Genomic DNA, 24,999 nt, shown 5'->3' on the forward strand with positions numbered 1-24,999 from the left:
AGATTAAGCCTCATGACGTGGAAAGCACAGACTCTGGGAAGAAGAAGTGACATGGCTTTGAGGGCTGGGTGGGAGGTGAGGATAAGCGACAGCAAGTGTAGCCAACCTCTTGGAAAATGATGGCTGTGGAGGGGGGGAAGCGGGGGTGGCTAGAGCTAGAGAAGGTGAAGTGGAGAGGTTTGTGGATTTTATTTTGAAAGTAGGTCAGACTCTGTCTTAAAAACTTATTTATTGGGGCTCCTGGGTGGCTCAGTCGGTTAAGCGGCTGACTTCAACTCAGGTCACGATCTCGCGGTCCGTGAGTTCGAGCCCCGTGTCGGGCTCTGGGCTGATGGCTCAGAGCCTGGAGCCTGCTTCCGATTCTGTGTCTCCCTCTCTCTCTGCCCCTCCCCCGTTCATGCTCTGTCTCTCTCTGTCTCAAAAATAAATTTAAAAAAAAGTTAAAAAAATTAAAAAAAAAACTTATTTATTTATTTTTGAGAGAGAGAGTGCAAGCAGAGAAGGGGCGTGGAGTCTGATATGGGGCTCGAACCCATGAACTGTGAGATCATGACCTGGGCCAAAATCGAGAGTCGGATGCTTAATCGACTGAGCCACCAGGCACCCCAGGTTAGATCTGGATCCAGCTGAGGAGTCCACGGAGAGTGGTTGAAGATCTGATGCAAGAAAGAGAGTGAGCAGATCCTCCAGAGATGGGGCTCCTGAGAAGGGGCGATTGGGGTCCAAGAACTAGTGGAGGGGAGACATCAACCCGAGTCAGAGGGAGGGACAACTTTCAGTTTAAGGTGGAAAGGACTAGTGTGCCCGCAGGTAAGTTCATGGGCTCAGCAGATGGTTTGAGACAGGTCCTTGGGGCTGGTTTTGCCAAAACTGGTTTTACGTCTCAAGTTCTATATTTTCCTACAGTGACCTTTATAGAGCTAATACAGCCAATACAAATATGCTCATAAGAAGAGTCCCAATCCAGATCAGCTGTGCTTGAGAAGTTGGTGTGGGGCTTTGGGACAGCTGCCTGGTCTGCTGTCACCTCGCATGACAAGTCGTTTTGAAACTCTGGAATGGAGAGGAGCTTTAGGTATGCCTCTTGACTAAATTAAAAGCAGGAAGCAAGCACAGTAATTGTTTTAGCTTTTGCTCTCTGTGGTCTGCGCTGCAAAAGCGCGGTTTTTAATTTTTAAAAAATCTGTGAGAACACCTCCTTGAATTTCGAAGGTGCGGATGCCCTATGCTGAGAGTGAGGCTTCAGGTTGGATCAGTGCTATGTCCAGAGGCACCTGTTTGTGTGCCAGGGGGTCCATGGAGCCTGCCTGCCTGTCCCGATGCGCAGCGGAAACGGTATCTTCGCAGGTCCTGGAAAACACACTGACCTCAAGCCTTCAGGGTGTGCTGGGATCTGGGTGGCATCGGCCTCTGAGCAAATCTTGTTACGCAGAGTGAAAATATGACTAAACGCTGAAACACTTAATGATTTCTTAAAGTAACATATTCGTTAAGTAGGAACAGGATGTATAAAATCCATATCTAGTTTTAAACATAAACATTTCATTACATGACTATTTCCCCGATATGAAACTGAACAGCTGTTTTTCCAGATGCCGTATCAGGGCTCTGAAGGGAATAGTTGCTAAATCCAATATGATAGTTAGCTAGATATTGAAGGGAACACTTCAAGATGTCTCTGGTCTAATCAGCAATCCTCAGTGAACGAAAATTTAAACCCACAGCCTGGAATTATTGTGAGAATTCGGATTATAATCTAAACAACGGAAATGTAATTGCTGTGCTTTTGAGCTTACCATGTTCTAGTTTTTATTATTTAAAACTTCTTAAGGATCCCTGACAAGAAACTCTCTTTGTTTTTCATACAGTCAGTTGTCATTGTGACAGCCAATTGTTTTGAGAGAGAAAGTACAACATTATTATTTATGAGAAAGAGCTGACACGCACAATCCATAGATTTAGCTGACTCTAATATGCCTGGGCCAGCATATTAAATCATATGCATAACTACTTGAAAGACAGATCCAGAAGGTTACAGGTAATTTTTATGCAGGAACCATCAGCTCTATACTGAAATGAAAAACTGCTTGTAAACTGGTTCGTAACCTACTGCCATTCTGTATCATTGAGCTGTACGATGAAGAGCAGGAGAAATTTATGGAAGGTTCTCTTGCTCTAGAATGAGTTACCTGATAATTATGTAAAAAAAGTGGAACCAAAAAAGCATGAAAAAAAAATCACCATTTACCTGGAAAAGGTGAAAAATTGGGGGAAAAAATTAGTTGATTCTTTTGATAAATGAAAGGCAAGTCTCTTGACTCTTCTTCCATTTCTAAAATATCTGCAAATAAAAAATGTTCCATTATGTTGCCAAATTAAAAAAATAGTCTTTAAAATACTCTAAAGTACGTGGCTCAGTCAGTTAAGCATCTGACTCTCGATTTCGGCTCGGATCACGATCAAATGGTTTGGGAGTTTGAGCCCCGAGTCGGGCTCTGAGCTGACAGTGTGGACCCTGCTTGGGATTCTCCCTTTCCTTCTCTCTCTCTGCCCCTCCCCCGCTCATGCTGTCTCTCTCTCTCTCCCTCAAAAATAAATAAAACATTTAAAATAAAATAAAATAAATACTCTGAAGTACTTCAAAGAGTATATCACTTTAGTAAAACTATATATGTAGTCTATACATGTAGGAAAAATACTGAAAGTCATATGGTGGTATGTTACCATTTCTTCTCCCTGATTGGTATGATTGTAGGCATTTTTATTATTTTTCTTTTACTGATGAATCCTAGCACTGAACATGTACAGTTTCCATGATTACTCAAGCACAAGCCACCAAAAAACTCCCTAAGTGTTTCGCACCATTTATGGAGGGTTCGTAACCATCATTCAGACATTCTTTTTTTTTTCAGACATTCTTAACTAAGGATTTCCTTTTGTTTCTCAAAGAGCTGTCATGTGTCTTTACATTATATTATATTGATAAAGGAATTCTTTAGTCTCTGTAATTTGATCTACTGTTTCTTTCATTTTTTGCCACTCGTGTTCCTTGTCCTAGGGTGCCCAAGACTGTGGTGCTATTTCTGGACAGTGCTCACTTAGTCTTAAAATGTCCTGAGCCCATGGCCTCCACCTACTTTTCCAGCCCCCAGGGCTGGTCTGGCCTCACAGCTGTTGCTCTGGCCCATTCCTGGCCTACATCCTTTCTCCTTATTATTGGATAATGAGGCACAAGGACCATGCCAGGCAGCGTGGGAACACGGCTTTGGTGGCTTTGCCCCCCTGATTCTACAGAGCATCTTACCACCGATGAGTTAATATATACATTATAATTATATACACATTTTGTTAGTGTGATATATATCTCTTAGGACAAGTGAATGAGGACACATAATTTGCTTTAGTGTTTCACGCAGCTAATTAGATTAGCTCTGAGTGCCTAGTAAAATGTAACTTGTGTGTTTTCCTCGGCAGGTTTGATATCAGCTATAAAACCCTTATTAGAAAACGTGACAGAAAGAGGGAGCCTGAGAGAAAATCATTGTTGATTTCGCAAAAGTGGCTTTGGTAAAATGAGATATAACCAATCAATGGTGTTTAATATATCAAGGATACATGAATGTATGGTTATATGAAAAGTCTTTGGGGGATTTAGGGGCTTCTAAAGATTGCACCCGTCCGTGTTCACTCTGTATTCTTTGCCCCCAACCTCTGGTGCCTCAGCCACTTGAATGAGCCACTCTTATTTATGGGAGGTGTATTGGTACAGACAAAGGTTGAGAGCCATCGATAGTGATATAAGAATCTGGAGAATGTCATGGCAACTAGACGGAAGATCTATTAATGGGGAGGAATGAAGGCCAGTAGAGGATTTTTAAACATTGACGGTTTCAAATGAAAAGCTATAGTGATAACTCCAAAAGCCGCAGTAAATATTATCAGAGGGAGTGGAGGTGAGGAGACATAAGACTGATGGAGTTATAGCATGAACTTTCTTCCAGTGGTTGTTAGGTCAGGAAACATGCCCCCAGAGTCAATAGTTAATCTCACCAAAGAGAATAAGATTTTGCTTTTAAGGGCTATGATGGGCTCACTGCTGCCTCTTAGAAACTTTAGGTAACAGGCGAGAACTACTAATGAGGAGGCAACAAGGTACTTCTGTTTAGTGGGTGTATTAAGTCTCTCAGGCCGCTGGGAATTCATTTAATAAATTACTACTCTAGCATAAGAAATCGCTCTCTAATGGCCCGAAAAAATTGTTCCAGAGGAGGAGCAAATTATTCCCGTCTTTGCAGGGAGAACCAGCCCCATATACAGAATTAAGAACTTTCCATTTCTTTGTCATTTAAAGGATTCTTATTTTTGGTCTTTGTGAATCTCCAAAGAACTTTGATTTTCTTAAATCCTAGTGCCATCTCAGGTTGAGAGAGAGAATATACATACATATGTTCACACCACGAAGGCTAAAAACAGCTAGTGAAAAAGTAAAAATCCAGTGTTGACATAAATTCTCTTGGAAGGGCTGCAGACATACAAGGGTTGTAATTTAAACCAAATTTTCTTGGTGTCTCAGTTCAGAACGACATGGTCATGATAAAAAGAAATGGGTCACATCAAAGAATGGGGGAGGGAGTGAATATTAGGTCAGAGCTGAGATAGCGGCGGTCCTTAAGGATGGCCATCACATGGCGCCATGATTAATTAAGGTATCTGCCAGTCATATGGGCTTGAATCGTTGCTTCAGAAAGGGCAGAAAGCCTCTATATTTACATAGGGATCATCCGCTCATATTCAGAGCGCTGTCGCTGCTTCTCTTGGCAGCCTCTGACTTGGCAAAATGTCTTCAGTTATGGGCAAACTGCCTAGTCTCATATCATCACAAACCGATTTGTCAGGATGTGTGTATTTGGAAAGCTTTGGAAACAGAAATATTTTACTTCTTTTAAAAGGGTGGGGGAAAAACCCTGCGTACGTACATTCAAAAATACCAAATTTTATGATATTTCACTCAGGTATTTAATAAAAATGCATATGCCTTTTACAAGGGAAACAAAACAAGAGAAGAAATATCTGTGTTAATGTTGATGTTAAATAGCTCTGTGGGTGTTTATGGAGGGATTGCGGAATAGAGAGACTAAAATATTTCTGCCCGAAGTCCACATTTAAGATGATTAGCATGACCGTGGGCTTTCTTTAAGACATCCTCTTTGCCTAGGGTTTTTGCTTGTTTGTGTGTTTGTTTGTTTGATCATCATTTCCTCCCTACTTTGTGGTAATAATGGGTATTAAAGTATTAGTTATTCTAATTTCTATTACAATAATAGAAAGATATGAATGACATAAAGATAAATACAACCATACAGGGAGTGTGGACAAGAGCCTACAGCAGCAAAAATAGAATAAAGGCCAATTAATGAAATAAAAGCCGGAGTGAAGAAATACATGAAACTTCTTCCACTTTTCTTGCTCCTTGCCTTTCTCCTTCCCTGACATACTGTAAGAAAAATTCTAGAATTGTGGGAACCAGGAAACAATTATTGGTACGTAAATTATGGTAACACTAATTCTAATTGTTGTGAACACCTATTCCATCTGTGGTTTTATATGTTATGTTAAGCTTTGAAGGAGATAGCTGCTTTCCCGTAAACTTGAATGTAAAGTGGATGCCAAGGAAACAAGTGTGATTTTCCCATTAGATTTGGTTATGGAGTTCTAGGGTGTTTGTTTATTTGTATGTTTCCCTGTTAATCCTTGTCTTCCCTGCTAGATTGTAAGTTTCAAAAGGGTAACGCTGGGGACTTCTTCACTGTTGTATTCCCAGCACTTGCCACAGCAGTAAAATTCTTAAAATATCCTAAAAACATTTTTTCAATGACTCTTTAAGACATGCTGTTCTGAAAAAGTATCCAGTGTAAGAAATCTGACATCTTGCAAAATAAATAATTATTTATGGTTAAGAGAGCTATACTGATGTCATAATAAGTGTACTCACATACCAACAGGGATACACCTGCCAGTCACTGAATTTGTCGTAAACTTACTTTTCCTTGTGCGGCATTTCAGGAGTTGGTAGGATTTCTCCAGGTCTTCCATCATCTGGACGAGTCTGCCCTTCCCCATCTGCCGGAGCAATGACTTGTTGGGTTCGTTAAGATCCTAGAACTTACCCTGTCTCCTCCGTTTCATCTCTAACTTTTTAATGACAAATGGAGCCGAACTGTAAGGATCCACTTCCTTACAGGATGTTCTACAAACTGGAAACTTCTTACGTGTGAAGGTTTGCATTCTTCAAAATGAACATGGATCTGCGGTTTCTACTCTTTAAATTTAAAGCGCCTGTAGAGACTTCTTACAATGAGAGATACTTACCCTTATACAGGTTTATAAAACTAAGCAAAGAAATTAAGATGAAACACGCAATCACCTGGGGCACTAGGGGCAGAAGGGGGAGGAATAAACACCAGGATAGAGTTGCTTTAAATTTCCCTCATTTTTATTCTTAGGAGGAATCACTATATGCTAACTAACAAGTCTTGGTAGGAGCCTGAAACATAAATACGTCTCTAATTTGTTTTCAAGTATTTACTTTATTTTTAAAGGTTTATTTTGTTCATTTTGAGATAGAGATTGTATGAGAGCAGGAGAGGGGCAGAAAGCAGAGAGAGAGGGAGAGAGAGAATCCTAAGCAGGCTGCACTCTGTCAGCGCAGAGCCTGATGCAGGGCTCGATCCCACGAACCGTGAGATCATGACCTGAGCTGAAATCAAGAAGCGATGCTTAACCAACGGAGCCACCCCTGTCTTCGAGTATTTTAGATAAATATACAATATGAATCATATTGCGTGGTTTCGCATAATCATTTCAGTTCCCTGAATAAAATGTGTTTTTGGGGGCACCTAGCTCAGTCAGTTGAGCGTCCGACTCTTGATTTCGGCTCGGTCATAATCTCACAGATTGCGGGATTGAGTCCTGCGTCTGGCTCTGTGATGGCAGTGCAGAGCCTGCTTAGGATTTTCTCTCTCTGCCCCTCTCCTGCTTGTGCTCTCTAGCGCTCTCTCTCCCTCTTTCTCTCAAAACAAATAAATAAACTTAAAAAAAAATGTGTTTCTTGCTCTGTGATAAGAATTTGAATAGATTTTGGAGGACTACTAGACCATCATTTGCTTATCAAGATAAATTATACTTTTGTCACTTGTAAGGTTCATTTAACTTAGAGAAAATGGTGTATTTTTCCGCCCAGGCACCTTTTTATTCATTTCGTCCATTAAGCCATTTCATGGAAATATGGGCATGATTTTCTCTATCGCGTGGCCATATCTCCTGCTTTGTGCCTGTTGTCCTGGCATTATAAACAGCACCCATTTCACTTATGAAAGTGTGTACGGTAAGTTACACGGTCAGTTGATCTAGAAGGACTTTAAGAATACCCACCACATACTTTGAACATGTCCCACTTTTCTCCACCTCTGCTTCTCAAACACCAAACTTGGGTGTTTCTCATATAGGCCACGATTGAGCGTGGCCATTACACCGTGACCCGTAAGGGATCGGATGCCGGAGCCACACGTCCTGGATCCAAATCCACTTTGGCCATTTGCTGGCCATGTGACCTTGAGCCAGCTCGTCAGCCTCTCCACTGACTACCTCAGTGTCCCCATCTGTACATGGGGTATCACGTACATCTTCTTAGAAAGGCAGTAAAGTGTAGCCGTTCCCAGTCTGGATTTTGGGGCCCAGCCGCCTGGGCGTGCAACCCGAGCTCCGCCACGATGTAGGGCTCTCGGAGCTTTAAAGGAGCTGACATGTAAAGAAGTTCCTAAAATAAAAGCCTGACATCTGGAGAATCGGAAGGGATGTGATGGGGACGTTCTGAGGTGACGATCATGTATATCTTTTACAAAACGCTTATTATCGTATGTTGACGTTTCAGGTGCTCGACATAGTGATTCAGCAATTGCATATAGTAAATAAATAAAAGCCTGGCACGGGGGAAGTGCTCAGTCAGTGTTAGTAACTGTTAGTGCTCCGAGAATTAAACACGGTATAAATGCAAGCGTCTAATCTAACGCACAGTCGGCACTCGGTAAATGAGATCCAGTAATGTTATTTGCTACTGACCTGGCATGTCTCTGGTTTCTATTCCTGCCTAATCCCGGCACTAATATATGCGTCGTAGATATTCTAAATATGTGCATACATATGTATGTGTATACGGGCCCAGAATTAGACACTCTGAGCAGATACTGCTTTCTATCTCTAAATAGATGGTTCAGAGCTGCCAAACTGCAGTTAAAACATCCAGCAAAATGCCAGCACATTTTGAATAAGATGCAAATATGAAATTCACTTGCTCTTAGATGGTGTATAAAGGCTTTGCTAAATTAGAAATGCAGAGAAGGGAGGGTTTATTTATCCTGTTTATTTGAAGTCAGAGCCAGAATCGCGATGGTTTAATGGCCCTAAATATTTCCTGGGTTTTTTCCAGGAGAGCGAGACTGTATTTATCTCTTAAACGGCCCACAGCCATTTCCACATATGAACTGGGAGAAATGTTATTTCTTTAACATTCCTCGAAGGCGGTGTTGACTCCAGGGGAATATGACCTCCTTCGGTGAATGAAGTGCCCGACTGTCCCGTGACCCTCACGATCCTGGCGTGGGCCCTGCGACTGTCAGCGCTCAGTGAGTGTCCGTTGCATTGAAGGGGGTCGCACCCCGTGGGAGGGGTCAGTCACTGCCGGATTTCAGTTTCCTTTCTTTCTTTCTTTCCACTTCTTGTTTACGAGGGACGAAGGGTAGTACTAAGTTTTCTTGACCTCGCTGAGTAAGTGACACGTTCAGCAAAGTTTTCAACTTTTCCTTGTGAACGGCTTATGCTTTATGGCTCGCGACATGAGGATCCGCATGTTAGCAAGTGTTCCCTTCATGTACCTGGAGAACAGGCTGGTCAGTTTTCCTTGGAAAGGGGGATTTTTTTTTTTTTTATTAACTTAGAAGATTGTTACTAACTTGGCTTACTGTACTTAGAATCAGGCTATAAAGATCACTGTGACATTTTTGGAAAATGACAAGCTGTGCCAAGCATGTAGTGCCCACATTTCTAGGTCCCTCTTCCTCCTGGGACAGCGAATGCTCCAGGCACAGGAAGCTCAGAATCTCTGAGCCACCTCTGGGGAGTGGTCCTCTGCCTAAAAGGCTTCTTTCTCCCTGCCTTATGGAGGTCAGCCGTAGGGCCACTGGGAAAAGCGGGTCAGAATTAGGACTGGGAAGTAATAGAGTCTTTCTTTCTCTTTAGATCCTTGGAGAGCCTCACCTGTTGCATTCAAGATGTCCAACACGTCTAGGTGTTTCCGAAACAAAGCCCAACCTTGGCTGGTATAAATGTGTCCTCTCCTCCCGGTGCTGTATTTAGTTCTTAAAGGGAAAATGCTTTCCTCCTTCCCATCCAAATGTAGAGGCATCTATAATGGGGTAGGGTCAGTGATAGGAAGGAGTGGGCCCATGCTGCACAGGGATGCAGGAGAGGCACCTGACGTGGTCTCAGGTGTTCAGGGAAGGCTCCTGGAGGAGGCAGCATGCAGGTTAAATTGCCAGCACATCCAGAACCCGGAGATCGGTTCCTGATGATTTAAAAAATTAAGTCCAGATACTGAAAGCTCTACTCAATCCATTGCCCACCCATACTTCTAGGCCTTTTTCTGACTCTGCTCCTACCCAACCTTTCATGCCCATCATCATTCCCCTTGTTCTCCAAACACTCTGGGTCCCATCGATGTCCGCCTTCCTCTTCTCTGACTCCTAAAGTCCTTTCCGTCATTCAGGTCCAAGATTGCTGATCTACAAAGAGCAGAGCAGTCACAAGTTTTGTCTTTGGTTCTCTTTTCTCAAATGGACTCTAAGCTCCCAGAAGACTAGATCCATGTGTTAATAACACCCAGCACCGTGGGTACAGAGTGATGCTGATGATCATGAACTTGAGTTAGCTGTGAAGCACTGGGCAAGATGCTCCACTTTGCTGCACATCAGGGTTCATTTGTAAAGCAGAGATAATAATGTCTATATTGAAAGGTTCCTCGCAAAGCAAGTGAGAGAATGTGTGGAAAGTACCTGGCCTGGTGTCGGGCACAGAGTGGGCATTCATGGATGGATGTAACCGCGGTTACCACTATTTCTTTTCTTTTTTTATGTTTGTTTATTTATTTTGAGAGAGAGAGAGAGAGAGAGAGAGAGAGAGCGCGAACAAGTGGGGAAGGGGCAGAGGGAGAGGGAGAGACAGAATCCCAAGAGGTCTCCACGCTGTCAGCACAGAGCCTGACGTGGGGCTCAAACTCACGAACTGTGAGGTCATGACCCGAGCCAAAATCAAGAGTCGGACACCCAACCAACTGAGCCACCCTCGTGCCCCACTACTATTTAGTTTTTGATGCTGCATTCAGGATCTGTAACGCCTAGCTGGTGTTGAGGTCTTGAACCGCCTTCAAGCAGAGGTAGAATCAAAGACTCCTGAAGTCAGATAAGACCTTCAATATCATGTGGTCTGGAGGGTTGATTTTTTTTTTTTTTTTAATTTGTGTAGTAGAGTCCTGGGATTCTATCTATAGTGTTGAGGAAGGGTTGTGGTGTTTTATGTTTGTGTCCATGTACCAGGGAAAAGAACCTGTGGTAGAGGAGAGTGGCTTTGCTAGGTCACGTCAGATGTAAGTGGCCAGGACTGAATTTAGCACTCATGCATTTTCCAATTCATTCATTCATTCATTCATTCATATTATTGAATGTTGAGAGCCTACTTGGTATGATCCTGGAAAATACCCAGATTTACAGTGGCAAACAAGTCTTGTAGAGAGGCAGATGACATACAAATAAATATTCAAATAAATGCATGATCCATATACTGGAGCAAAAGGACAAGAAGACTAAGGAGAAGGGGTGGGGAGCCTCCTTTAGATTGAAGGACCGAAGAAAGCCTCGTATACAAAAAAAAGATCAATTTAGGGGCACCTGGCTGGCTCAGTTGGTAGAGCATGTGACTCTTGATCTTGGGGTCATGGGTTCAAGCCCCATATTGGGCATAGAGCCTACTTTTAAAAAATTACCAATTTAGTGGAGCCTATGTTAGCACTATAAAATGTTTGGTCAATTCATGTGGTGTATTCTTCATAGTTAATGTGTTTGAAATTGTAGCTAATGTCCTGGGTTTGCATAGATGTGGGGGACCAGGCATTTGTCGTGGGTTGAAGGATCACTTTTCAGGCTGCCTGTAGCTGAAGGTTAAAAAAATTTTTTTTTAATGTTTATTTATTTTAGAGAGAGAGAGAGAGAGAGAGAGGGAGGGGCAGAGAAAGAGGGAGATGCAGAATCCAAAGCAGGCTCCAGGCTCTGAGCGGTCAGCACAGAGCTCGATGTAGGGCTCGAACCCACGAACCGTGAGATCATGACCTGAGCCAAAGTCAGACACTTAACTGACTGAACCACCCAGGCGCCCCTGAAGGTTTATTACAGACAGCGACGGACTTGGACATGGATTTCAAAAGAATTAAAACTGCAAAATCATGCATAGTGTTGGATTCCATTGTGCTCTCTTCTCTGTAAGTGTCTCTTGCACTTACTTCCCTTCTCCTGGAGGAAAGTCTGCAGTCGGAAAGAACACGTCCATTGTAGGAGGTCTACATGGTCTTTATGCAAACTGGTTCCCAGGAAAGTGAAGCGAAAAGCACCAGGAGCAAAAGAGTAAAGTGCAACCGTGAGCGCTTCCATTTCCTATCCTTAATTAGTCTGTTTGTGCATTGTCTGAGCACTTTGATCTTTCTTTCTTCTCTCTCTTGCTCATTTTTGCTCATTTCTTTGCTTGTTAAGACTCCATCAGCGGTTAGGTATGAGCAGAAAGAGGAAAATGCAACAGTCCCTTTTCTTTTTTATTAACAGCTCCTGTAAAAGGTTTGGTGGCAGAGAAGATTGAAGGTGAAATGAGATTATAATGAAGTTTAGGGATAATGCCATTGACTTTAATTATGCCACGTCCTGAGCAGCAGACATAATGAGGCTGAGTTTATTTTACAAGTTTTCCTCTAATCTAGTATTGTACAAAGGCGGATATTGATAAATAGGCGTTTCCACTTTATGGTACATAATTAAACAGATTTTGGAGCATCATTAGGATGGCCAGTTCTTTCTAATAGTGAAAGGAGAAAGACACGAGGTGGGAGGACAGAGCAGGGGGAATTCAGAGCCCATCCAAACTACATACAGCCTTATCTCTGGACAGATAACTGTAAACACTGTCCCCTACTAATTGGTGAATCATAAGTTGTTATCACCTGATGTGTCTCCCAACTTGGGCCCTGCAAGGCAAACTGGGGTTCAGTCCAATGGTCTTCAGGTAATTCAAAAGCTTGGAACACCTTCTTAAGCCTCAGGAAAACAGAAGTATCCAGGTATGCTTTCCTTAGGAGTTGGTGACTGTGCACCTTAAATGTGACAGTTCTGTTTACCAGAATATTTATTCAATTCGCACATCCCTTCTCCACTCCCGACAGGGAAAGATAACTTATTCTGCTTGCCTAAAGCTGCAGAAGAAAAGCTTGGTGAAGCTATTAATTGTATACAGTAGAATAGTTTCCGTTGACTGCCTCAGAACTTGCTCTACCTGTTAAAACCACTGCATAATGTCATCTTGAGAGCTCATCTAGCTGAGACTCCATCCATCCGAGCAGCCCCTTAAAATATTCCCCCAAATATATTTGGAAGGCTTACACACACCATGAAATCTGCTTTTTTGTGATAATGCCAATAATAAGCATTGCTGTTATTAGCACAGTGCAAAAAGCTTTATATGCAGCCAATAACTTAATGCTTACATGAGGTAGGCACTATTATTTCCCCCATTTAATTGTTGGCCTCCCTTACAATAAATGCGCTCTAGGGGCGCCCGGGTGGCTCAGTCGGTTATGCGTCCAACTTCGGCTCGGGTCATGATCTCACAGCTTGTGGGTTTGAGCCCCGCTTTGAGCTCTGTGCTGACCGCTCAGAGCGTGGAGCCTGCTTCAGATTCTGTGTCTCTCTGTCTTTCTGCCCCTCCCCTGCTCACGCTCTCTCTCTCTCTCTCTCAAAAATAAATAAACATTAAAAAATTAAAAAAAAATGAACTCTAACCTACGTGCCTTCCACTTCCCGCCCATCTTTAGTAGTGGTAGGGGACTTCACTACTAAATCTTAATATGTAGGCAACTCATTCATACTCTTCATGCCTCTGTTTTCTTACCTAGGAAGTAACAACTGCCCTCTATATGGCTCAGGATTATTCTTATCATTTCATCATCATGACACAGAATGAATGTGATACAGACTTAGACAAGTACAGCTTTTGCTGGCTAGGGATATTGAAGGAAAACATACTCGGGATACATCCTGTTTACACTGTGTGTAACCCCTCCTACGTTTTCAAGATTTCCAGTTAAGATACTCAAGGCCATGTAAAGGTAACTAAAAGCTGCCTAAAGAACCAGATGATTGTAGTATTTCTTTGATCTTCATTGACCTCTTCCTTCTTGCTGGGATGACGTGTTTGTGTAATTTGTTTTTCTGTATACGGTTAAAGTGGCTCCTATGCTTTCTCTTTTTTTTTAAAATGAAATTTATCGTCAGATTGGTTTCCATACAACACCCAGTGCTCATCCCAACAGGTTCCTCTACTTTCTCAATCAGCGTGTCACCATGTAGTTGGGTTTTATTGGTTCATGACTGTGTCCTTATCGAAGTACGTTTAGTACTATCAACTTTCTTATAAAACATTTTCAAGTGTTTAAACTTAATAAAATTGGTTCAAAGGCATATTTCTGATTGCACATTCTGATTGCATATTAAAAACTACTGGTATTTAATTGCGGCAATAATTGCTACACTGGCAAAATTCGGGTGTGTGTATGCAAATGATAATGAGAGACTAATGTCCGTTTTCTAAACATACATTTTCCAGAGAAATGGAATTATTATTTGCTGCTAAGAACGTCATTTAAAAGTTCGATTTGAATAATGAGTTCTCAAACACTCCAGTGTTTCTCTTTTCCCAATTATTAATGAGCTGCTACCCAAAACTCCTTAAAGTTACAAGAATGATTTATAAGCATCATTTAGATTTACTATGGTCACTTACATTTCATAAACTAACATTTCTCTACAGTTATAATTTTTTACTTACGTGTCAAAACATGCCATTTCCTAATGTTAGTACATCTCTGCTTTATCTGTTAGGTACCATAGAAGAAGGGTCTGTCTGCTTTGATTTCATTTTGAACAGTGTCATGCAGATCAGTCCTACCAGCGGGTGGTGATGTCTCTTTAAATTTATTCGGAGCCTTATTTCTAGGAAATTACTTACTTTTTAGTGCCGCGTGCTTCAAGTTTGAAACAAATACCACCTGAAGACTTTCCCCTTTGTGCCTTAAGGGCTAGTGGGGCTAGGTTGTGATGCTAGCAGTGAGAGGGTGCGAGGGGTGACCCAAATGAAAAATCACCTGGATTCCTGATGTGACTCCGCGTCCTGGATGCCATTGTCTAGTTAGCTGGTAAGTTTCTGAGAAGGATATTTATCATACAGATGGGTCTTTACAAAATCAGCATTCTCTCAACTATAAGGTTGTTGATTTTTAGGATTAATTAGTAGGGTTATTAATCCAAACAATTAAATTCTCTCCTAAGAGTACAGCTGTCTGATTAATTAATCTATTAATTAATCAGTGGCTTCTCCAGATGTCTGTTGAGATACTGTCCCTTGAGCACTCCTGAGATATGTTTTCAGACCATGAATTAATCCCGTTGACTTATTCAACTTTACAGTAAAAGGGGGACTATTTATTAAGAGGGCTTGTTGTGGGTTTGCCGTGAGCAAAAATCTATTTGTAATTATTTCAGGTTATCCTTCTCACTCACGTATGTGACACGCTTCTGTGTCGTGAATTGATAACGTTTGATAAAATCTTAATAGCTTTTCAGATGCATTTCCTCCCACCATTCTGGAAAGTGTACTTACAAAATTAAACATTTCAGCTCAAAAGAGAAGAGTCATCACATTCTAAAATATGATTTATTTGTTTCAATAAAGCAAGAAAATTATACCAATATTTCTAGTCATATAAATTTCATGACTGTTCCAGAGCCACTCTTTTCCAAGGCAAAACTTCGTGTGGCAAACTCTTTTTTTTTTCCTGCGTCTTGCTTCAAATTCACCTGGGACTCCAGGTCCCTTGGACAAGTGCTTCTGTGGCAATATTTGGGAATCCCCAGGGAATCCTTGCCTAGTAGGTTAAGAAGTGACTTCTTCCTCCAGGCATGGCTGAACTGCTCTGGTCATCTGGTCATCTAACTGCTGCTGAGATAGAACTACCTTCTGTCTCCCCTGTGGGCCATCCAGCACCTCAGCCCTAGTTGGTTAGTCCTTCTTCTGTAACTACCTTCTTCCTGGAGCCATGTTACTTTGGCTGGATTATGCCAAACCCTTCAGCACGGCATCTACAAAATGAAAAAGAGGATAATGATGATGATACTGACTTCACAGCATAGCTCAGAGTACTACATTTAAAAGACTGAACGTGGGGCACCTGGGTGGCTCAGTGTTCGACTTTGGCTCAGGTCATGATCTTGTGGTTCATGTGTTTGAGTCCCGGATCGGGCTCTGTGCTGACAGTTTGAAGCCTGGAGCCTGCTTCAGATTCTGTGTCTCCCTCTCTCTCTGTCCCTTCCCCACTCACACTCTGTCTCTCTCTCAAAAATAAATAAACATTAAAACAAATTAAAAGACTGAATGTAATCCAGCCTCCTTCAGGAACCCAGCCCTTGGATCTCCTAGCAAAGATAAGAACACTTCTGTACATCAGCCATATACATTCATTCATTCACTCACTCATCAGTTGATACTTACTCTTCATTCATTATGTGTCCAACACTGAGTTGACTTATGTCTTGGAGGTGTGTCCCAAGCACAGAGAATGGAGAAGAGGACGGGAGGGAAGAAAAAGCTCTGGGCAATAGTTGAGGCTGTGAACCCATTTGAACTCCCCAACATGGTTATGTACAAGTTAAAAAGACAAAAGCTGAGAGTGGACCTTTGGGGGAGCAGAGACTATGAAAGGGAGAGCAGGACAGCTGTCAGTACAGAACATGGAGGAGGTGTGATCTGTGGGGTAGGAGGAGAACCAAGAAAGGGAGGAGAGCCACAGTGGGTGTCATAGAAGACAGGGGAGGAGTTCCAAGGAGCAAGCAGGCAGTGTGACAAATGGGTCTAAGTATTTCTTGGCTTGGGCAAGGCCAAAACACTGGTGAGCTTGATGGGAGTCATGACAAAGAAGGCCAAGTTGCCATGGGTTGAGAGCAGCCAGGGAGGAGAAAAATACAGATTTCCTAAAAGAAGCGTGGCTTTGAAGGGAAGAAGGCAATAGAGGAGGCAAGAAGGTCAAGATGGGTTTGTTTTTTAAGATAAAGGAGACTGAACGTGTTGTGATATGTTCCAGGTAGTTTTGCTTGCCAAAGCAATTTAAGATTTGCAATGAAATAAGGTTTCAAAAACTATAAAAATGGAAGTTAATCTGTCACTTCAATTTTAATTATTATAGTAAGGTACAAATTCTACTCTAATGTAGCTCTAGTGTTCCTCAGAATTGGATGAGAAATGCATTATTTTAACTTTTCAATTCTCTTTTTCCAGATTGCAGTTGATATTTTGACTAGTGACATCATTTGGGGGGGGAAAGAACCAATCCAAACACTTCCTTGTGAGCATCTTTGAGGCCTCAACATTGAATTCAGTTGTTTCCTTCCTGAGTTAGCGTTGGAAGCAATGCGAACCGGACCCATTGTCAGATCACATTTCCGTCAGTTTCTCGTCACAGGAAATTTGTAAAAATGAGCACATCTTCGCCCGACTGCTGGGTGAAATTAAAACCCTCCACACACACATCAAGCTGGGCCTGGGCTGTTCCTTTCAGTCATTTGCCTGAAGGTTTTACTTCCACGTATTTTACTGGACCAGCCCGACCTGTGAGGCAACAACAGATGCCAAATCCAGACGTTGGCTGAGGCTCAAGGAGACCCTTAGAGGAAGCACAGGGACCTTCCCTTGCTTCCCCCTGCCTGGGTTTCCCTGAAGTCTTCTCTTTGGGGGAGGGAGAGCTTATTAGCTTTTACCAGAGACTGGGAGAAAAGTGACAAGTGGAAATTGACTCTCCCTCTTCACAGTGTGGTCAGAACTGGTGCCCAGGCCTGAGAGCCCAGGGGAAGGGCCCCTCTCGGACATCCCATCTAGCAGCGGACCATCATGCATTTTGCAGTTTCTCCGTGATCCCTCTTTTCGAGCTCTGTGCTTTTGCTCCAACCCAGCTTCACCGAGTTCATCTACAAGTCAGCATGTTCTTACACGGGAACGGAGCAAGAGTCTACAGTTTGACATGCCAGACTTTTCTTTCTTTCCTTTTGGCTTTTTCTTTGTCTTGGATTCACACAAATACCCTACTTCTTGATGAAAGAAGTAACTAAACAGAACTGAGAAGAGACTGCCCCCTCCCCCCCCATTTCCTTCCTTTTGGGGAGGTTCATTTTGAATCCCACCTCCCTGTCTCTTCCACCTCCCCCCCCCCCACCACCACCACCCCCATCTAGCTCAACGTGCTCCCTGCCCTCAGGTTTGTCTTTCTCTTTAATTTCAAAGTTAGATGAATAGACATATCTATTCTTGGAGTACATTACTTTCCCCCACTTTCCCTCTCCTCATTTAGAATCCTGTGTTTTGACATAATTTATCAGGGGTTGTCACCCTTGATGATTAAAAAAGGCACTAATGAGAGGAAGCTTGTCAAGACTTGATCACAGGGTCTCTACGTTCTGTTGGATGGTAATAGGACACCTTCAGGAGACTTGGAGAAAGCAGAAAGTGTGAGAACAAATGATGAATTCTCGTGGATGAGAGCAGAGGTGAGGCGAGGCTACCCCAGATCAGAATTCCTTCAGGAAATCAAATACTACCATCGCAGTTCTGTTCCCGGCTGTGCAAATAGGGCGCCCAACAAGAACGGTGAAACGGGAAGACTTAGAACACGTATCCACGAGACCAGAATTTTCAAAGATAGATCTGGGCTTTTCTTGCTGTGCCTGGGACTGGACTGGGATGGTTGTTTGATTTGTGGGACAAACATAACGTGAAAGACCGACAGCTCGATTAGTTTTCCGTAGGTTTCACGTGGAAGGCACAAGGGGGCCCCAGGACCGATGAGGCTGAATTTACGTGCTCCTCCGACAGGATTTCTTGTTTGAGATTCAGCTCTTATTCTCCACCAGTGTGGTGTAGCCACCAAGTTGGCCGCAGGTCATTAGGAAATGAGTATCCAAAAATAAACATCGGGTTGAAATCACCATGTTTCTGCCATATGAGTTTACAGATTATAGATTTATAATATCAGACATACACTGAATGCTATAAATTGGAATTCTTCTGTTGGTATGCATGCAGCTATTTCTGTCAGATGTTCAGATAAGCAGGTTATTTTTATTTATTTATTTTTGAGAGAGGGAGACAGAGCACGAGCGGGGGAGGGGCAGAGAGAGAGGGAGACGCAGAATCCGAAGCAGGGTCCAGGCTTTGAGATGTCAGCACAGAGCCCGAAGCGGGGCTCGAAATCGTGAACCGTGACACCATGACCTGAGCTGAAGTCGGACGCTTCACTGACTGAGCCCCGATCAGGTGCCCCGATCGGGTTATTTTTTATATCCAGAACCACTTCTCTCACTGAGGTAAGAACTTCGGTTAGTGTAAGATTTGGATTTAACCATAGCTTGTAATTTATCGTTTTTTAAAAAATACCATTGGACATGTGTCTGTTGACTACTGTTTCAGACTGTTAGAACTTCAGTACGTCCAAGGACACACTCTAAACGTTCACAACTGAACACATGTCCACAGTTTATCAGCATAAACATACCTTCGATTATAATCCTCAAACCTTGTCATGAATCGGAAAACTCATTAGGGAGGTATAAATTTTTTTTTTTTTAATTAAATAACCAAGCTCAAGCATTATTTATTTTTTTTTTTTGCCTGACCTCACCGTTATCCTTGTCTCAGATGGTACTAAAGGATTAATCACAGTCTGTTGCTGGTCGACCTGTAGATTTGACACAGCTAACTCCACCGTGAATACGATTATACATTTCAGAATTTTCATGGAGAACCAGCTGCCAGAAGGAACATGTGCTAGGGAGTGTTCGTATTTTATGAAAACTATCTTGGTCCATTGCCTCCTTCCCTTGAATTAGCACTCAATTATCCTAAAGGAAGAGGCTGAAGATTCAGCCAAGCTGGAAGATAACCTCCAATCTCCTTAGCCCAGCAGCAGCTGCCTGAATTTGCTCGCCCCAAATTGCAGCACCTTGTTGCATTTCATTGGTGCTGTCTTACTCTGTAAAAGACACACATGTATCTTGCATTTTCAAAATGTCTTAGCACAGATTGAGAGCTACATAACAGCCTGAAAACTGGTAAAATCTCTCATTTATGAAATCTCTTTCATACTCATTTGACAGGCTAAGGGCTGCATGCTCGCTCTCTCTCTCTCTCTCCCTCTCTCTCTCTCTCTGTTTCCCTTAACTTCTGGACTGGAAAGGATGACAGGGCTGAGTCAGTACCATGGAGTCTGTAGCTTTTTTGTTTTCTTTTTTTAAATTATACTAACGTGTTTTTTAAAAATTATTTAGGGAGATAGTCGATTAGGTCATGTTTGGGAAGGGTGCCTTTCCTACGTTTGAAGGGGTTCCTGTGGAAACAAACATAATCACAATAAATTCTCACCACATAGAAAAGAATAGTTCCAGAATAAGGTAAATAAACATAATCACGATAAATTCTCACCCCACAGAAAAGAATAGTTCCAGAATAAGGTAAATAAACATAATCACAATAAATTCTCACCCCATAGAAAAGAATAGTTACAGAATAAGATTAGTTGTGAGATAACTGAAAATAGAGAAAGGGGAGAGAGAAATATTCGGCCAAGAATGCTGAAATAAAAATGGTGTGGCTGAGGCTGTGGGGGACTCTGAAAGCATGTGATTCAGCAGAACTAGTGGAAAAGAGGCTACATTATTTGCAGCTGATAAGCATCAACCAGAATGCATGTAATGGAAATACATTTTCTAAGTATGAAACAAGTTACGGCGCTATAATTTTAAAGTCACACAAAGGTAAAGATGAAATTGAAAGATAAGAGTGCTTAAGTTCAAGATTCACATTCTTTGAAAAAGAAACTGATCTTATGTTTCTTCCCAGGGAATTACATCAGATATGTTAACTGAAGTGATTTCTAGGTGATTACAACAGAAATTAAATTGAGGGTTAGGGAGGAAAAGATGGCAGGTTATTAATAAAACAGAGCCTCCTATCGGCATAATTTTTGGCCCACTGATATGCGACCCAGGCAAGTGTAAATTTTTAGCGCTCTCTCCAACCACTTTGTGTGTGTGTGCATGGAGGTCTGTAGATAGGTGTTAATATAAGTTTATATTGACAAACAAAGAGATATGGTTCATTAAATTTCTGGGTTTAGCCTTTCTTATTAGAGTCAAGCGTTCCGTGAAGGCAATCCTGATTTTAAAACTCCAGGAATCCAAGTCAAGATCTTGAAGTGATAACTGCATTCCCATGTTTATTGCCACGTTATTCACCATAGCCAAGTTACAGAAACAACGTTAAGTGTCCTTCTGTCCATCGGATGGATGAATGGATAAACAAAATGTGGTCTATACATACAATGGAATATTCTTCAGCCCTAAAAAAGGGGACATCGTGCGGTTTGTGACACAATGGATGAAGCCGAAGGACATTATGCTGGGGAACTAAATCGGTCCCAGAGGGACAAACACTGTTTGATTCCACGCATGTGTGGCACCTAAAATAGTCAAACTCACAGAAGCAGAGATTAGAGAGGTAATTGCTGGAGGTGGGGGGGGGTGGCGGGGGGAGGAGGGGGCAGTTGCTAATCAAGGGGTATGAAATTTCAGTTGTGCAAAAGGAAGTTCTAGAGATTCATTGCACAGCGTTGTAACTATAAGAATACTGCCTTGTATACTTACAACTTTGTTAAAAGGGTAGGGCTCACGTTGAATATCTTACTACAAAAAAAAGAAAAAAACCCTACAGGAATCAATGTTTCAAATTTGCTCTACTCAGAAATTAACAGTAATATGTAGATTGAGTTGAGGGAGTAATGAACCTCTCCTTCCTCCCTCCTCCATCCCCCCCCCCCCATGGCGGGGGTGGGGTGCCTCTGCTGCTGTCTGTTCCTTGGGGCCCAGCAGGAGTGGGTGTCTGTGTGTGACACAGACTCACTGTGTCACAAAACTAATTATGTCGAAAGCCAGGTCCAAGATACAGGTTTCCCAAATCCCTGACCAAGATCTTCCCACTAAGCTGTTGCACCGAATTTCAGGTCAATTGACCTTTAGCACATTTATGAATGGAAAAGCCCATTTGATTCAAGAACCTACCTGGCCGAGAGGTGGAGGCTTAGATTTTCCCACGTTTATGCAAGAATTGAAAGCTGGGCAGTGTGGATTTAGTCTCTGTGTTTTTGTAGCTTTAGGTGATACTATTCTCTCCCAATTTTTCTAAAAGACATTTTGTATTAGCTTGTGATATGAGGCTGCATATATCTTGTTAGGCTTTAGTTCCCCATGGTGGTTGAATTAAAATGCACAGTTTTAAATTTAATAACTCTGGTTTTTAATCTAGGGTCTAGACCTAATATTAGAAAATCATGTTTTGTTTCTAACACGGGGAAATTTTGGTGGTTTACGAAACCTCCAAAGTCAGTTAGGCCAGACTGACAAAATTGCTGTTTTACATAGTATGTACTTACTGTTTTGTTTTGTTTTTTCCACTAAGTGATGCTTAAATATCAACATCTCAAACTTATGGCTTGCGTTAGTGCTCAGATCATTTTTAATACTACCCTTAATTTTTCCTACTAGAAAGGCCTGGCAGTTCTTGATGAATGTAGTTTAAAAAGAAAACAAAAGTGTTCTGCAGTTGGTATGAGATTGTGAGGAAATTATGCCCTTTTCCCCCTACCTCATAAATCTGAGCCAGGAGATAGTTTCCCTGTAAGGTTAAGTGCTGTGTAATTACAAAATTATTTTCAAGACAGGGGAGAAACAGTTGGCAGGTTTGGGGAGTTTTGAAACAAACGAGACTGTGCCAGCGGTATTAGATGGGGATCCGATTTCAGTTCTGGTTTTTAAGAAGAGAACTAGTTTTGACTCATCTTTCCTTGAAGTGCCAAGGATCCTTTACTCAGCTTGGTTGGAAGAATTCTTTTGATCCTCTGACACATTGGCTTAATTAAGCTTCAGCATCATGGAATTTGTGAGCCCAGGTTGGCAAATTAACCGAATTAATTCACCTAGTACATGATTGCCTTAAGGATAGCTTCCCATGTAGGTCTAGAACGACTTTTGTCCGTGTGTGCTGATGTTAGGAAAACACCAGGCTGTACCTTATTGGAAAACTGGAGCGCGGAGACTGGGAGAGCTATTGAAACAAACAAACAGGAAAATACATAATGGGGAACTTGTTTGCCAGAACTTCTGAAGCTCTAGACTGTGGTCAATGATTTCTATCTTGTGTGGGATAAAATCACGGCCTTAACTGCTAAAATATGGTCTGGTGGCATTTCCGCATTTAAGATTTCTCTGACACTAGTTTGTCATTTTCAGTGTTAGTCAATGCCCTGCTCTTATTGCTGGTTTTAGCAGCATTTTCAGTTTTGCAAAATATATCGGTAGGAATGGATGGTGAGGAATCTGTCGATAATATTTGTGCTTTTAATCCTATTATGGAAACCAAAGAATCATGTAAGCTACTTGAAATAGAAATATTTATCAGATTTTTTTTCCTTAATGAAGCAATTGATGGAAAGTGGGGTGGACAGAAGGGATGTTTTGAAAAATATTAACTCATTAAAAAAACTGTTACAATGGGTATTGATGAGGGCATCTTTTGGGATGAGCACTGGGTGTTGTATGGAAACCAATTTGACAATAAATTTCATATATTAAAAAAAAAGAGGGGCACCTGGGTGGCTCAGTCGGTTGAGCGGCCGACTTCAGCTCAGGTCACGATCTCGCGGTCCGCGAGTTCGAGCCCCGCGTCGGGCTCTGGGCTGATGGCTCAGAGCCTGGAGCCTGCTTCCGATTCTGTGTCTCCCTCTCTCTCTGCCCCTCCCCCATTCATGCTGTGTCTCTCTCTGGCTCAAAAATAAATAAACATTAAAAAAAAATTAAAAAAAAAAGATATACATAACAAAATTTCCCTTTCTAAAAAAAAAAAAAAAACACTGTTACAATTCCATTTAGATCAGCGATTTACCCCTTCACGTTTTCTTAAATTCAACAGAATTTATAATAATTAGATTGCCACGTTTTGCAAGTTTATCATGCAGTAATCTAAGATGGAGTGATGAGTTGAACCCAAAAGATAAAAAAAAAAAAAAAAAAATTAACCATTAAGATTGTATCTGCTTCCGGGCAAACATACTTTAAAAGGAGAAAAATTCCTCTTTCGAACAGAGAGGTCAAAATGGTAAAGGAGAATAAAATTGTTTCCCATGAGAGATGTTTGAGGCCCAAGAATGTTTATCATGGAGGAGACTCTAATTGGTCTAAGACTATGTTGGCCACATAGCACACACACAGCAAATATTTGTTGAATGTATGAGTGAATCACAGGATTCAAATACTTGGGGGTATTGTCATATGAAAGAGGAATTAGATTCTATTTGGTCTTATGGATAGAATTATCATCTACTTTGCTGAATATCAGGAAGAATTTTCTACCTCCCAACTGTTTAAAGGAGGATGGACATCCTCTAGGATGGGTTTGCTGCCCGGCGTGGACTGGATGAATCTTTGGTGTGGGTGCTTTGGAGAGGACTCAAGAAATGTACGGAAGGTTGGGTCAGTTGACTTTGCTGGTTCCCTTTGATTCCGACATGCTGTAAAGGGATCTTTTCTGTTTGTTTTTGATTCCTATTCAATTTCCTCACTCTGTTTGGCAAATGCTGAGGATTTAATAATGCCCTTGGACTTATTAAGCCAAGACAAAAAAGCCAGGAGTGAGATAAGGCACACCTGATAGCCCAAGGTGGGTCCCCCATCACAATACTCTGTACTTGTGGCACAAGGAGCACATATTTCCACCGCATTTTAGTTTTTAGAATTGTTTTTATTAACTCTGATGGAATTTTGAAATTCCTTTTGACAATAGAAAGCAATTACATTTTTTAAAGTTTTTTTTTAACGTTTATTTTTGAGAGACAGAGCATGAGCGGGAGTGGGGAGGGGGGTGCACGGAGAGAGAGGGAGACACGGAATCTGAAACAGGCTCCAGGCTCTGAGCTGTCAGCACAGAGTCTGATGTAGAGCTCGCACTCACGAACCATGAGATCATGACCTGAACTGAAGTCAGATGCTTAACCGACTGAGCCACCGAGGTGCCCCAGAAAGCAGCTACTTTTTAAAGGAAGCTCATTTTTCTATATCAAATGGGTAAGAGCTACCTTTAACAGCTATTATTTTTCAAATCCCTCATTGTGGGGTTCATATGCTGACGTCCTAATTCCCAGTACCTCTGCATGTGACCTTATTTGGAAGCGGGGGTTTACAGAGGTAATCAAATTAAATGGGGTCCTTTGGGTAGGCCCTAATCCAATATGACTGGTATTTCTATAAAAAGGGGAAATTTGGAGACAGACACACATACAGGGAGAATATCACATGAATGTGAAGATGGCCGCCTATACACCAAGGAGAGAGGCCAGAAACCGATCCCTCCCTCACAGCCTGCAGAAGGAACCAACTCTGTCAGCACCTTGATCTTGGCCTTCTAGCCTCGAGAACTGTGAGGCAATAAATCTGTGAAGCCACTCAGTTTGTCCACTTTGTTATGGAAGCCCCAGCAAACTGATAC

The sequence above is a fragment of the Panthera onca genome, chromosome B2 (assembly GCF_046562875.1).
Source record: "Panthera onca isolate mPanOnc1 chromosome B2, mPanOnc1 haplotype 2, whole genome shotgun sequence".
Taxonomy (NCBI): domain Eukaryota; kingdom Metazoa; phylum Chordata; class Mammalia; order Carnivora; family Felidae; genus Panthera; species Panthera onca.